The following is a 13,963-nucleotide window of genomic DNA, read 5'->3' on the forward strand; positions in this document are numbered from 1 at the left end:
TTGTTGCAACACATTTTAATTTCAAATCAACACGGACACCAAAGTGTGTTCACACATTCCACTTAATCTGGAATGGATTGTTAATTATTTGATATTTCCCAGGATCTAATTTTGTCTTTTGACATTAACTAATATGTTTCTGTAAAAATGCTGAGAGTGACTGGTATAATATGTGTGTGACTTTCTTGTTGGAGAATAGTGTTCTTCTCCTTTTCCACTTCATGGGTGCTGTTGCAAAACAATGCTTTACAGAAAATAACATACATGGTTATGATTATATTTTCTGAAGATTAACCATATTTTCTAAATTCTGGACTGCATCTTTGTCTTTTTCTTCCTCTTCATCCTTTCCCAGTTTGATTTGGGGTAGGTGTGCTTGATCAAACTTCTCCATACAGCACAGTGCTGTATCTCCTACCCAGTCATACCCTTTTCTTCCAAAACTTCTTTTACTTTATGCATCCACCTCTGCTTTGGCTTTGTACTTCCATTCTCATCGATCTTTTGTCCAGGTATTCATACCACTTCAACCTACTTTCTTGTCCTTTCTTACAGGAACTCTCCCACTTTTGTTGTCTTATTTTTTATTCTATCCTTTTTTGTACCTCCACACATCCATCTCAGAAGTCTCATTTCCGTCAAACCTAACTTCTTCTACTTTGCTCCATTTACTGCCCATGACTCAGCTCCATACATGCTGGTCTTACAACTGCCTTATTGAAAAATAACTAGCCCTAAAACTGCTGTGTTCTCATAGGGTTCCAATTCCATCCCCAATCTAGCCCAGGTTGAAGTTTGTAATATTATGCATCTTTGGTTCATCTAGATTTTTCAATAAATACCATAATCCTTAATGCATTTCTTAGAGAACTGAATTAACAGGTAGTTTTTCAAGACCTTGATTACATAAACAAATTGCAATTTTAATAAACTTGTTAACATGCAATGAAAACTGTGAACATCTCAGACATAGGTTTGCATAACTGTTCCCACCTTGAGTTCTGAAAAGAAGAAACAGAATTGGTGTTTCTTATCGACCCTTTTTGTAAATGTTTTTCCTCAAGTTTTTGCATTTGTGTTGGCTTTGTTCAGCTTTTTTTTTAAATTTTAGGGATATTTTTCTATTTTTTATTTGCATTGAATGGGTTTATATTCACTTTTGATATGTTGAACTTGTTTTTCCTCAAATCTCTTTTTGTTACCCTGCTGTTGATCAGACAGCAGTAAGTGCAGTGATGCGGATGCCTCCCACTTGGACTTAATCCTTGACACCTGCCTTTTCTGTAATAAGGCATGACTGATTGCACACTGGGGAAACTCAGTCATGTTTATTATTCCTATATTTTTTTCTTGATGCTGTGTTCTAAAGATAAGCTGAAAGCAAAACTTTTCTTGGAAATACAAGCACAGCCATTCTGAGAAGCTGTATGTTTGTGTTATTTTCAGATGATGGGGTTCCACGTAGAAGGATTGTGTTGCCTTCATTCAACAAAGGTACTGAAATATGACAAACAATCCAAACATAAAATGCTATTTCAGAGAGGTGAAATCAAAAGAGTGGAGTGAGAAAAGCTACATATTTCTTAGAAATAATGCCAGATTTCATTGTGGAACCTGGCTTGTACATGCATGTATGCAAATATGAATCAGTGAGGACAAGTGTGCTTCCACTTTAAGGAGACATGGGAACTTCTAATTGAGGCAGATACAGTAGGTAAAATTGTTTCTCTTTTGTCTTCTTTTCTTCATCTTCTCATGCCCAGTGGCATCTCTGCATTAAGGGCACCTTTCATCTCATCTGCTAACAGATGGCGCCTGTGTGCAAAAACTAAATAAGCAGTAATCTTAGTAAAGCTTCCATAATTGAACATGTTAAAGTCATAATCAAAGGTACCTGATTTTCCGATATATGTTCAATGCAATTTTTTTATCTATTTTTATCTGTATTTCTTTTTGGAGTATGTAGAATTTTCTTTGTGCTTGATGCCAATTTACTGATTTTGGGTTACTTGGGAAGACTCTTCAATCCTACAGTGTTCTAGGTAATGATTTGTTCTGGTAGGCACATATGTAGTTTGAACTTTTCAGTTCTGCCCTGGGGTGAGAAGGCTACAGTCCTTTTAAGCAATTTGTTAAATTATTTTTTGGGATACAATTTAAAGGGTGTATGAACTTGCACATCTTGCTATTGTGTAGAATTTGTCTTTATTGTAATTAATCATTTCTTTGCAATTCAGCTTTTGCTATGGAGTACTTGATGTTGAAATATTGTTTGATAGCATTCTTTCAGGTTTGCATTGTTTGGCAAAAAATGTTTTGATGGATCTTCAATTTGTGTGATTTTAATGAATCATTTGCTTGACATTTTATCATTATTGGTGCTGGTAGCCTAATACATTGTGAAAAGCAGTGTTTCTCCCTTGCTCCCTCATACAAGGTTTATACACACAATCTCTTTGCACTCTGTTCTTTTTAGACGACTCCTCCGGATGTCTCCTTTTCCTCTAATAGTCTGTGGATATAATACATCTCTCTTTCAGGTTCATTTACCCTCCAAAATTTTCATGCCAAAAACATCAGTGCTCATATATGTGGTTTTATACCTGTCTTAATGAAATAAAAAGAGATTTAAAGGTAGAATTATTTACTGAATAATACATTTAGAGGACATATAGCAAATATGTTAATCTCTGTTATATTATTGCAATGTTTAGTCTTCATCATTTATTAGATAATTTAATGTAGTTTTACCCTCTTCAGAGTTTTGTATTTATTGATGTTTTTCTCCTTGAGCTATAAAACCAAACTAAACATTATTACAAACAAAGTTATATATATACAGTATATCTAATTATTCCTCCATTTACTTTTTGTAATAATGTTTTTTGTCCAATTGAAAAATAGTTGTAAAACCAACACATGAGGAGAGACATACAGACAAACAGATGAGAGAGGGAGAAGGAAATGTACAACAATAAAGTTATATAACTTAAAGAACAGTATCACTTACAATTTATAATTTTCTGTCTTTTATATATCTCTAACTATCCCTTCACCATTTACCCAATAATGGGTTGACTGTTAAAAAAGTAAAAATAATCACCAAGGCCACAGAATGTGAAGAGCCAATGCTGGGAGGGAAAACTTGTGTATTTACTCTATTATGTTCTTATTCTACTGTTTTAATACAGGAACTGCTTTGGAAGGTAAGCCCTGTGTGTTTATTACCTGTCTCAAAACAGCTATAGGTTGCAGCACATGCATAAAGAGGAGATGTCAGCTAAGAAGAAGCATCTAATAATTCCCTAGTAATACTGGGGCAGAGACACCTAAATAGAGCAAAACAGCGAGGCGCGAAGATGATGCCAGGGTGGAAACACAAGATGATGATAAACCTCCTGACTGTAAGAAAAAACACAATCCTTTTTTCATTATTTGGAATATTTCATGTTCAAGATTTATTTTAGGAACAGTTAATGGTGGCCTACATAAATCAACCTCTTTGTTTCCATTTTGGCTAGACTAAGTTTGAAAAAAAAATACATGTACACTGCATTAAATGAAATAATAGTTTATTTTTAAAAAATCAGTTTTTTTTATCAATGTCAAAACCAATCAGTAAGGCAAAAAAAAAGGAAAAAGCCATTTTCATGTATAGATTTTGAAGAATACCCCCACACCTGTGCCCACCCAAAACCTACCCCATCCTGGAGCTATTTAAAAAAGTGGATTAAAATAGAATTGATAAAACACACATGTCACTGACAAGTCCCAGAGGCCCACATGCCTGGCTGAGCAAAGAAATCTAATAGAATAGTATCAGTTTGAAATCAGGGGTTTGGTGTCAGCCATGACTTGATCATGGAGATAAGTTTTCTCATTTGCTAATAGTATGCACAGGTACTCCATTAATATGCACAGCTGACAATTCTAATAAAGCAAGGTTGTAAAAAAACTACTTCCAGACTGAGAAAGTGACAGGTTCAGGATTTATCCATTGGAAACTATTTGACTTTTGAACGCTATTGTGGCCAATGAGATAATGCACTGGTAGCGAAGAGAAAGACAGAGAGTAGAGAGGTCTAACAGAAGTGGTAGGAGAGCAAGGAACAGAGATAGATAATATGGAGGAGAAGGCAGTAGCCATTGAAGCTCAAAGAACAGCAACAGTGGGACATTCACAGAACGTGTGGAAAAAGGTGCCCTCTTCATTAAGGGCACACTGGTGGTAGCGTGCATCAGGGGCTAAGCCTATCAGGAAACGCTTCCTTAAATAATAATAAACTATGGACAATTTTATATTGAATGTGTTGGCGGTTAGAACTCCTAAAGAAGTTTCTAACGTTTTTAAAAATTGTGCTCCAGTACAATGGTGTTCATAGGGAAAGATCATTAATCCATTTTTGAGTGATGGGGCTAGGTGTAGTTATGGAATCACAAAGGTTGACGTACAAACAGGAAATTATTTTAGTGGAACACAAGGGCAAGAAAAAGTAGTCAAATAATTGAAGGTTGGGAACAGGGGCAGAAAAACTTACTCCACGTGTCCTGAGAACTGATTTAACCTGTTAATAGAAAAAATAGGAGGAGGTATGAATAGAATATTTGTCTTTCAGAAACTGAAAAGAGGCAAGCCCAGTTCCATCAAACAAATCACCAAGTGTGCTGATACCATGTGAAGGCCAAAGTGGGTAAAAGATGGGTCGTCCACCAATGCTGAAGGAGCTATTGTGAAACAATGATGAGAGGGAGTGCCGGCATGGTGTGGAGCCAAAGTGCTTTGCAACTTTGTGCCAAACACACAGAACATAATTTATATGAGGATTTTTGTTTGAATCTGATAAATGTTGCAGAGAGTTGGGGGGGAAACAAAGTTTGTTTCTATAAGTAGTCAGGACAGGGGGGGAAAGTTTGTCAGCCATAGAGATAATGGATGAAGAACATATGCCCAATGGTACAGTTCATAATATGGAAGGGAGATACCTCCGCTCATCATGGCTTGAATCAAAAAGGAGTGTTTAATAGCAGGCCTTTACACTCCATTAAAAGGAGCTGATAGCTGATCTGACCTGGATCCAAAAGGAGGAAGTTGGTGGAATAGGGAGCATTCAGGAACAATATTCATTTTAATGATTGCCAAATGAGTCTGAAAGGAGAGAGAGAATGGTTATTACAGGATTGCACTGGTTGTTTTATTTCATTAAACACAATGTGGAAGTTTGACCATATAATATCAGTAATGGAAGGAGTATTGGTGATACCTAAGTATTTGAAATAGTTAAAAACTAGAATGCAGGAAGGAGAGATTGACAGGCATGGTTTATAGGGAACAGAGCAGATTTGCTCCACTTGATTTTTATAGCCTGATAAGGATTTGTACGTACAAAATAATATTAATATGGGAGGAACGTCAGAAGGGGCATTTCAAAGAAATAGAAGAAAGTTGTCAACATATAAAAATACCCTTTGGACTGTGTTATGAGCCAGAATAGGTGTAAAAGCATCTAATGCATGCAGGGTGATGGCTAGAGGCTTAAGTGAGATAATAAAAAGCAGAAGAGATAATGGACAGCCCTGTCTAGCACCCCTGAACACCAGTAAAGGAGCATGACATATCTGAGTTTGTTGTAACAGAAGCCATAGGACAAGCACATAACAATTAAATCATGTTAATAAATAAAGTATCAGACCCCTTTACACACATGACTCTCCACAAAAAATGACCAGTCCATCTGGGTTTTTTTTTTCACTTTTTCTGCTGGGGTCTAAAAGTGAAGGTGAGGTGCCAAAATGTGCAATAGATGGTGCATGCTGTGAATTGCATAATAAGATGCCACAAAGCTGGTCTGATTGGAATTAATCTGCTTTGGAATCACAAATTTGAGCTAAAACTATTAGCATCTGTGTTCATAACGGACGATAGCTGAAGCACAGTGTGGGGTTTTTGCCTTACTTTAGGAGGAGTGATATAATGGAGGATATTTTTGTTAGAGTGTAAGTCAGATGAGGAAAGAGACATGTTGATCATTTGAAATAGTGAGCTTGATGCTTCTGGTTGAAATGTGAAATATACTTCTGGCTGTATTCCATATCGACCAAGAGCTTTGTTTTTTGCAAAAGCAAAACAGGCCACATCAGTTTGTGAAAGTTTTGGAAAATCAATAGATTTGAAAAAAACACCCAATGCATCTGGGGGGTTCACCAGAAGTGAATAATTCAGAATAAAGGTCAAGGAAAGTCTTTTTAATTTACAAGGGGTGATTAGTAATATTACTAGATTTCGACTTAACTTGGAAAATAGAGGCTAATGAGTCAAATCTACATAATCTTAGTGATAACAGCTTGCTCATCGTAGCACCAGAGAGATAGTAACAAGGGCTTGTACGATGAACTTTAAACTCTGCATACCTCATAAAGAGATCACTTAAGTAAGCTCTGCTTTGTGTAATTTTGAGCTCATGTAGTGGATACTACAGAATAAATAGAATGCAAAAACAATCTATATATATAATTCACTAAGGGCACGCAAGACACTGAGTGCAAGCAAGACACTGAGGGCATGCAAGACAGTGAGTGCAAGCAAGACAGAGCCCCGCCCGCCAACTCTAAGACCATGGGATACGCTCGACAGAGCCCCGCCCGCCAACTCTAACCCTCCAACAGCCTCATGGGATACGCATGACAGAGCCACGCACGCCAACTGTAACCTTCCTCCCGAGTCCAGCGTCGCTCTCGAGGCACGCAACAAGTCACCAAACACAGACTCAGTCGCTTTCGTCTGTGCAAAAGTCCACATGCACCTCTGAGCCACGTTGACTTTACACCGCACGCAAGACAGAGAGCCACGATAGCCAACTCACAGAGCCCCGCCCGCCAACTCTAACTAAGGGCAAGCAAGACAGAGAGTGCATGCAAGACAGAGAGCCACGCCCACCAACTCACAGAGCCCTGCCCACCAACTCTAAGACCATGGGATAAGCACGACAGAGCCCCGCCCGCCATCTCTAATCCTACTTCCGCATCCACAGTCGCTCTGGATCAAACAGCAATAATTAGCAAACAAACAAAGATAACTGGCAGTAACAGTGCAAAATTCACAATAAGTATGCCAGTTTGAAAAGATAAGTTTAGAGGGTAGTTTTAAAATGTGTTATTGAATCTAGCTGATGTATAGTATATGAGAGCGAAGAGAATTCCCGAGTTGAGGAGCATTATGAGAGACGCTCAAGCTCCCATAGCACAGAGATTGATGTGTGGTACAGAAAGTCGAGCTGCAGATGAGAATCTGAGTGAGCGAGAGGAGTGTTAGTCTGTAGGAGATCAGTGAGGTTGTGGAGAGCTTTAAACGTTAAAAGCAGTATTTAGTATTGTATTCTGTAGTTAACAGGAAGCCAGTGAAATTGAGAGAGAATAGGTGTAGTATGTTCAGTGGATTTAGAACAGCAGGTTATTATCCTGGCAGCAGAATTTTGAATAAATTGTAAGTGATGGATACGTTTTTGTGGGATGACAGAATACCATTACAGTAATCTATATGTGAGGTGACTTGGGCATTAACCAATACTTTAGTACTGTGTTGTGTCCGTTCTTTCGGAGACGGAAGAAAGCAGTCCGAGAAATGTTACTTATACGGGAGGAATTATTTAATAATAATAATAATAATAATAATAATATTTAATAATTGCCATTATTAGTGTATAAATGGATATACTGTAAATAATTGCATGTAAACGATTCGCCAAAATCTGTTGTATGTAAACGATACCGTTTAAAACGTTATTGTTTTAATTAGAAAATCCGAGTACATTTCTCCAGTTTTGATGTCACTACACTGGTTACCTGTGTCATTCAGGATTGACTTTAAAATTCTGCTTATGGTTTATAAAGCTTTAAATAATCTCGCCCCATCTTGTATATCGGAATGCCTGACATTTTATATTCCAAATCGTAACCTCAGATCCTCAAATGAGTGTCTCCTTAGAATTCCAAGAGCAAAACTTAAAAGAAGTGGTGAAGCGGCCTTCTGCTGTTATGCACCTAAAATCTGGAATAGCCTGCCAATAGAAATTCGCCAGGCTAATACAGTGGAGCACTTCAAAAAACTGCTGAAAACACATTATTTTAACATGGCCTTCTCATAACTTCACTGTAATTTAATCCTGATACTCTGTATATCCAATTCATTATAATAACTATTCATGGTGTCTCCAAAATCTGTACTAACCCCTACTCTCTCTTCTGTTTCTTTTTCCAGTGTCCTCTTTGTGGTGGCTTGCGCCACCACCATCTACTCAAAGCACCGTGATATTCTAACAGTGATGGATGAAAAGCCAGAAGTCTGCATGACCATCATCATCAAGTCCGTCCAAGTCCAAGGATTTTTTCATTTATGTTAGGTAGAATGCCCAGAGGGGACTGGGAGGTCTCGTGGCCAGGAACCCCTGCAGATTTGATTTTTTTCTTGCAATAGGGCGGACGCGCTGACTTATCGTGTCGACTGGGCAACACAATGAATACGGCGTCTATCTATATATGTCTATGTTTTCCATAGGAAGGTACTCTCTCGACCATTGGCATTGGTTTCGCTCCTTGCTATTTTCGTTATACTGCGACGGTGGTTTCCTAAGCCTTTGTTATACTGAATTCCTTTCTCACCGTTTTCTGTTCCTATTCTTACACGACCGTATGCTACGGCGGGCTTCGGCTAGTAGTCAATATTATCCCTTAATAGCTAGCCAAATGTAAGTTGGATCCTGAACAGAGTCTTTGTTCAGTCCTACAAACTCCTCAAGCTTAGCAGAGGTTTATTCAATAAAGTTATTATTTTGCAGTAGAAAAGTGTAAAAATGCCAGTAAGGAGGTTTGGAGGGAAGAAGGTGTTGGATAAAGAGGACGAGAAATAAATGCAATTATTATGCTGGGGGCAAGAGATTTTGAAATTAGGATATAGTCTATTCTGGAAAAAAGATTTGTAATATGATGAGAAGATGGAAATCAGACTAAACAAGAGAAAGGTGCTTGATGTTTTACAGTGAAGTTTATTCTCTTCACATATTGTTTGAACTTATTTACTTTGGCCCCCAAGGTTGTCTCTGAGAGGGTATATGTTTGTTCAACACTACTAAAGCTCTTTGGTGACAGTGTGTCATAATCTGCAGCAAATTAGTGGAAGATTTAGTATATTAGGAGAAATTTATAAAAATTTACTTCAATGAGATATGATTTTACATACAGTCTCTCCTGCTTGTTGTTATGTTTCTGCTAACATTTTCCCATGGCTGCGGTTCAAAGATGTGGTTTTTGTCTATTTTGTCTAATTTTGTATCATGTATTTGTAGTAATCTTTCTTTTGTTCATTATGTACATTATTCTTTGTGTTTATTTGATTGCATCCCATGTGTTTTTTCCATGGTTCCCCAAGGGGTGGTGCCACCTGCCAATCACCACTGGCAATCCCCCTCCACTCTATATATTGGAGGGCCTTCCATAGTTCCTGGTGGCTCATTTTGAATGCACTAGGGAGATGAGTGTCATTTGTGTTTGGCTGTGCCTTACTGCTTTTGGATATTTGAACCTATGCAATGTTTTGACTTCAACTTTGGATTCTGTATTGGGACTTTGAAGTGGATTGCCTTGCCTTCTTAGGCAATTCTTTTTGTGTATATTGAGCCTTTATTTAAAATAATTCCTTTATTTTATAAAGATTATTCAAGGCCCTTTTTTGTTTCTAGTAGTGGCTCTGACTATATTCCCCCACCCTCACCCTGAGGGAAACTTTGAAAGTATTTTCTGGACTTGTGAACTTTTGGGACTTGCAAATCCTGACACTTAGCACCCAAGCCCAACTGCAATACAGACTATGTTCTGCTTTTAAGGTTCTGCACTAGATTAATGAACAATTAAAAGTTACATTAATCTAGATTTAAAATTAAATAAGATTAATGTCTTTTTTCATCTGTTATTGTCTTGAAGACATTGATATCATTTTCAGATTCCTCTCTGACATACTGTGTTGCTTAATAGTTTTGGAAGTATGTTGAATGTTTCACAGAGGTGTTCAAATTAAGCAAATGTACCTTGTACAGAGTACCCTGCAAATATCAAGTATGAAAACCCTTTAATAGATTTTAAATGTTGCTGAATACTTACATTTCTTCTTGCAATCTACATTTTTATTGAAAACTCAAATACCCTAGAAGTAAAAATTTGTAGACACAGCAAACGTACAGTATTTGTTAACAGAGGCCAGGCTGAATGCTGATACACTGAAGAGCCCAATTATGCACAAATTTACATTGAAGCACACGATTAACTTGACTAAATTTTAAACAACATGGTGCCAGTATTAAAACCATTTGAACATAGGGAAAGAATATGCTAATAGGAATTAAATTCAGGTTTAAATAATGCAAAGCTGGAATGCTACCTGCTGCACAATTACTGTGATAATTATATTATTATTAATTTAGCAGATATTGTTACAGATTAAAACATACATAAAGCACATTTCAGTGTTGGATATAATTCAGCAAACTGAATAGTTATCCAGAAATTATAATTTTTGCTTGACTATTGAAGCATTCTGTGTCATTGCATTTAGCATAATGAGGAGAGGACAATGGAGAAACCTCCAACTAGAAGAAGAGCAATTCAAGTCCAGATGAGGTCATCCAAACCTATAAAAGAGAAGAATTGCACATATTCTGAAAAAAACACCTTTTCTAATGACATTGTTGCACTAAATAAGACAAACTTGCAGGTTAGCAGGCAAGAAGTCCTGTGGCCGGTATGAAATTAACTGAAAACAGTAGAAGTTCTGTTGATGTGTAAAAGCAAAGGAGGAAAAAGCAAGTAGCGGTGTTATTTTTCATATTATTTGCTTATTATCCTGAGATATCTTGTATTTATTCAACCTGAGAGGGACTGCTACAGTATATGTAAGCACATATAAACATGGCCAACAAGAAGGGGGGTCCGAAAGAATCGAAGACTAAAGCTACATCCAAGCTACGATCAGCAAGCCCTAGCTTCGAGATACGGCCTCTCAGAGACAGACCTGGATCAGATGGGCGAAAGTACAGACTCCTCGGGACCACGGTCCGCTACATCGTCGCCGGCTGAGAGCGAAAAGGGGAGCGAGGGTGCAATCGTGAGTGCAGATCTGGATAGCTCGCCGATCGGAGAAGATCACCTGAAGCTGGAAAGGGCCTTGAAGTCCGCGGCTTCCGGTCCGCGGAGCAGCAGGGACACCGGCTTCAGCAGAGCCTGCTGCTTCATCTTCGTGTACAAAAAAGCACAATTGAACTATCTGAACTGAAGGTGCTGCTCGCTGAGCTCACGCAAGATATAAAGAAAAGCGAGAAGGCTAATGAGAAAGCAACGGCAAAGGCACTTGAGAGACTGAAACAGGATTTGAAACAGGAGATGGAAAGGCTGCGTCAAGAGGTGCAACTTGAGCTTCGACAGGTGCTGGGTAAAATTGAAGAGCGCATTCAGGAAAACTCGGTTAAACTGAGCACGCTTACTGATCAATTGGAGGATCTCAAGGAGACATTCACGATCGGATTGAAATGGCCGAAAAGGCAGCTGCCAGTGCCGAGGAAAAAGCAGTTAATGTCAGCTCCGAATGCAAAAAACTCGGAGACAGACTGGCTGCTTTGGAAGATGGGAGTAGAAGGTATAATGTCAGAATTGAAGGTCTGCCTGAGAATCGAGAAAGTTCAAACCCTGTGAAATTCGCAGCCAAACTTTTTTCCAAAATAATCGGGGAAAACTTTAAAGCAGAATCTGAGATAGCAGCGGCTTACTGCGTACGTGGATCAAACACCGTTAGACCCCGACCAAGATCTTTTATAGTTCGTTTTGAACGATTAGCATTTAAGCTAGAGGTGATGGCACTCCTCAGAAAAAAGGAAGATATTACATATGAAAATAACCACATTGTATCTTCCTGACTTCTCTCCAGCAACAGCTACTAAACGCAGCCTTCTATAACATTAAACAGCGTTACGGCAAGCCAGTGTCAAATACAGCCTCTTGTATCCGGCAAAACTGAAAGTGGAATGGCAGGGTCAATTCTATGTCTTCGCTAGCAAGGAAGAAGCAGAGAAAGAATTAAGAAAGCTGATCCCGGGACTATTCTGATACATAATAGTGAGTCATGGTCGTTAATGATATAGCAATGATTAATAATCTACTGTCTGATCTATTTGTTTTAAAATACGGGTTTTATCAGCAATATATTCTCATTATTACTTAGTATTACTAGGGCTATCTGTTTATGTTTTATTGTGCTTAATTACTTTTTTTTTTTTCTTTTTTCTTTTCTAATTATTTCATCTTACCCTAAATGAGACTGTTCAATATCATACCCTTGGTTTATTGTTATTGCTATTACTGCATTAAGACTTGTTATGCTTATTCTGGACACATTTTAACACCATCCCGGGTTTATTATCTGGGTGTATCATCTTAATGCACTAAAATTGCTGAAGACTATATATATATTTTAAGTGCAAAATTCTTTTTTTTTTTTTCTCTTTTAAAGACTATATTGGTAACAGATATCTCTATCTTTTAACCCTAAAGCGCCGCTGCATGGGGCTTGTTTTGCTTTGGACGTGCTCTGTCTCTGGGTATGTCAGAGGACTGGGACTATGTGAAGTGGGTTTTAGCCTCACTTGGGGAGGCAAAAGGGAGGGTGGGGGTTAAGGGGAGAGAAAGAGAGCAGGCTTGATCTATACCTAATCTATCCTCAAATCTTTATAATTATAACTACCAACGTAATAATAAGCTGCATGGCAACAGGAAATTAAGACCAAAATGTCTCACTTCCAGTTAAGACTATAAAATGACATCAAAAACTCAGAATCAGTGTCTCCATGATGGGACAGTTAACTTCGTAAGCTGGAATGTTAAAGGCCTGAATCACGAATTAAAGAGAAAGAAAGTACTCTCTCACCTAACAGGTCTAAATGCTAAAATAGTATTTTTACAGGAAACCCACTTACTAAGCAAGGATCAGTTCCGGCTGCAAAAAGACTGGACTGGCCAAATGTTCCATTCTAGTTTTACAAAGAAAACTAGAGGTGTGGGAATTCTCATACATAGAACAGTACCATTTGTAGCATCAGATGTAGTATTGGATCCTGAAGGGAGATATGTAATGGTCATGGGAGACTTATCTAACTGTAAAATGATTTTGATAAATGTTTATGCACCTAATGTTGATGATAAGGAATTTATACAAAATTTATTTGCATCCATTCCCAATCTGAACACTCATAAAGTTATAATGGCTGGGGACTTTAATTGTGTTTTAAATCCACTTTTAGATAGGACTTCCTCCACAGGGGGAACAGTATCTAACACTGCAAAGATAATTACAAAGTTTATAACTGATCACAACTTATCAGATCCCTGGAGGTTTTTAAACCCAAATTCAAGAACATATTCTTTCTACTCACCAGTACATCATTGCTACTCAAGGATTGATTACTTCTTTATAGACAATAACTTCTTGCCTAAGATTAAATCTTGCAAATACGATGCTATTGTTATTTCTGACCATGCACCTATGATCTTGGAGCTAAAATTACTAAGCCCCATACACTCACCCGCAGATGGCCTCAACCCGCTTCTATTAGCTGACGAGAATTGTACTGAATTTATATCCAAACAAATCAAATTCTTTCTAGAGACAAATACATCCCCTGAGATCTCTGCAGGAATACTCTGGGAAACTCTTAAGGCCTTCTTAAGAGGACAGATTATCTCATATCTTTCCCACAGAAATAAATCCGAAGCCAAGAAAGTAGCAGAGATAAAAAGCGAAATTACTAAAATAGATGAAGAACATGCCAGACTACCAAGCGAGACTCTACATAGGAGGAGGCAGGCTCTACATTCAGAATTAAACCTCTTGACAACTAAAGAAACTGAACAACTAATTTACAAATCCAGA

The 13,963-nt window shown here is 37.8% G+C and overlaps 1 long non-coding RNA gene across 1 annotated transcript; it reads left to right on the forward strand.

The window, feature by feature from the left end:
• Positions 1 to 1,556: 1,556 nt before the first annotated feature.
• On the forward strand, positions 1,557 to 8,291 carry LOC120534963. Its single transcript, XR_005634823.1, has 3 exons — positions 1,557 to 1,714; positions 3,243 to 3,404; positions 8,255 to 8,291. It is a non-coding gene; the product is annotated as an uncharacterized LOC120534963 (long non-coding RNA).
• The last annotated feature ends 5,672 nt before the right edge of the window (positions 8,292 to 13,963 follow it).

Source organism: Polypterus senegalus, chromosome 9 (assembly GCF_016835505.1).
Source record: "Polypterus senegalus isolate Bchr_013 chromosome 9, ASM1683550v1, whole genome shotgun sequence".
Lineage (NCBI taxonomy): Eukaryota > Metazoa > Chordata > Cladistia > Polypteriformes > Polypteridae > Polypterus > Polypterus senegalus.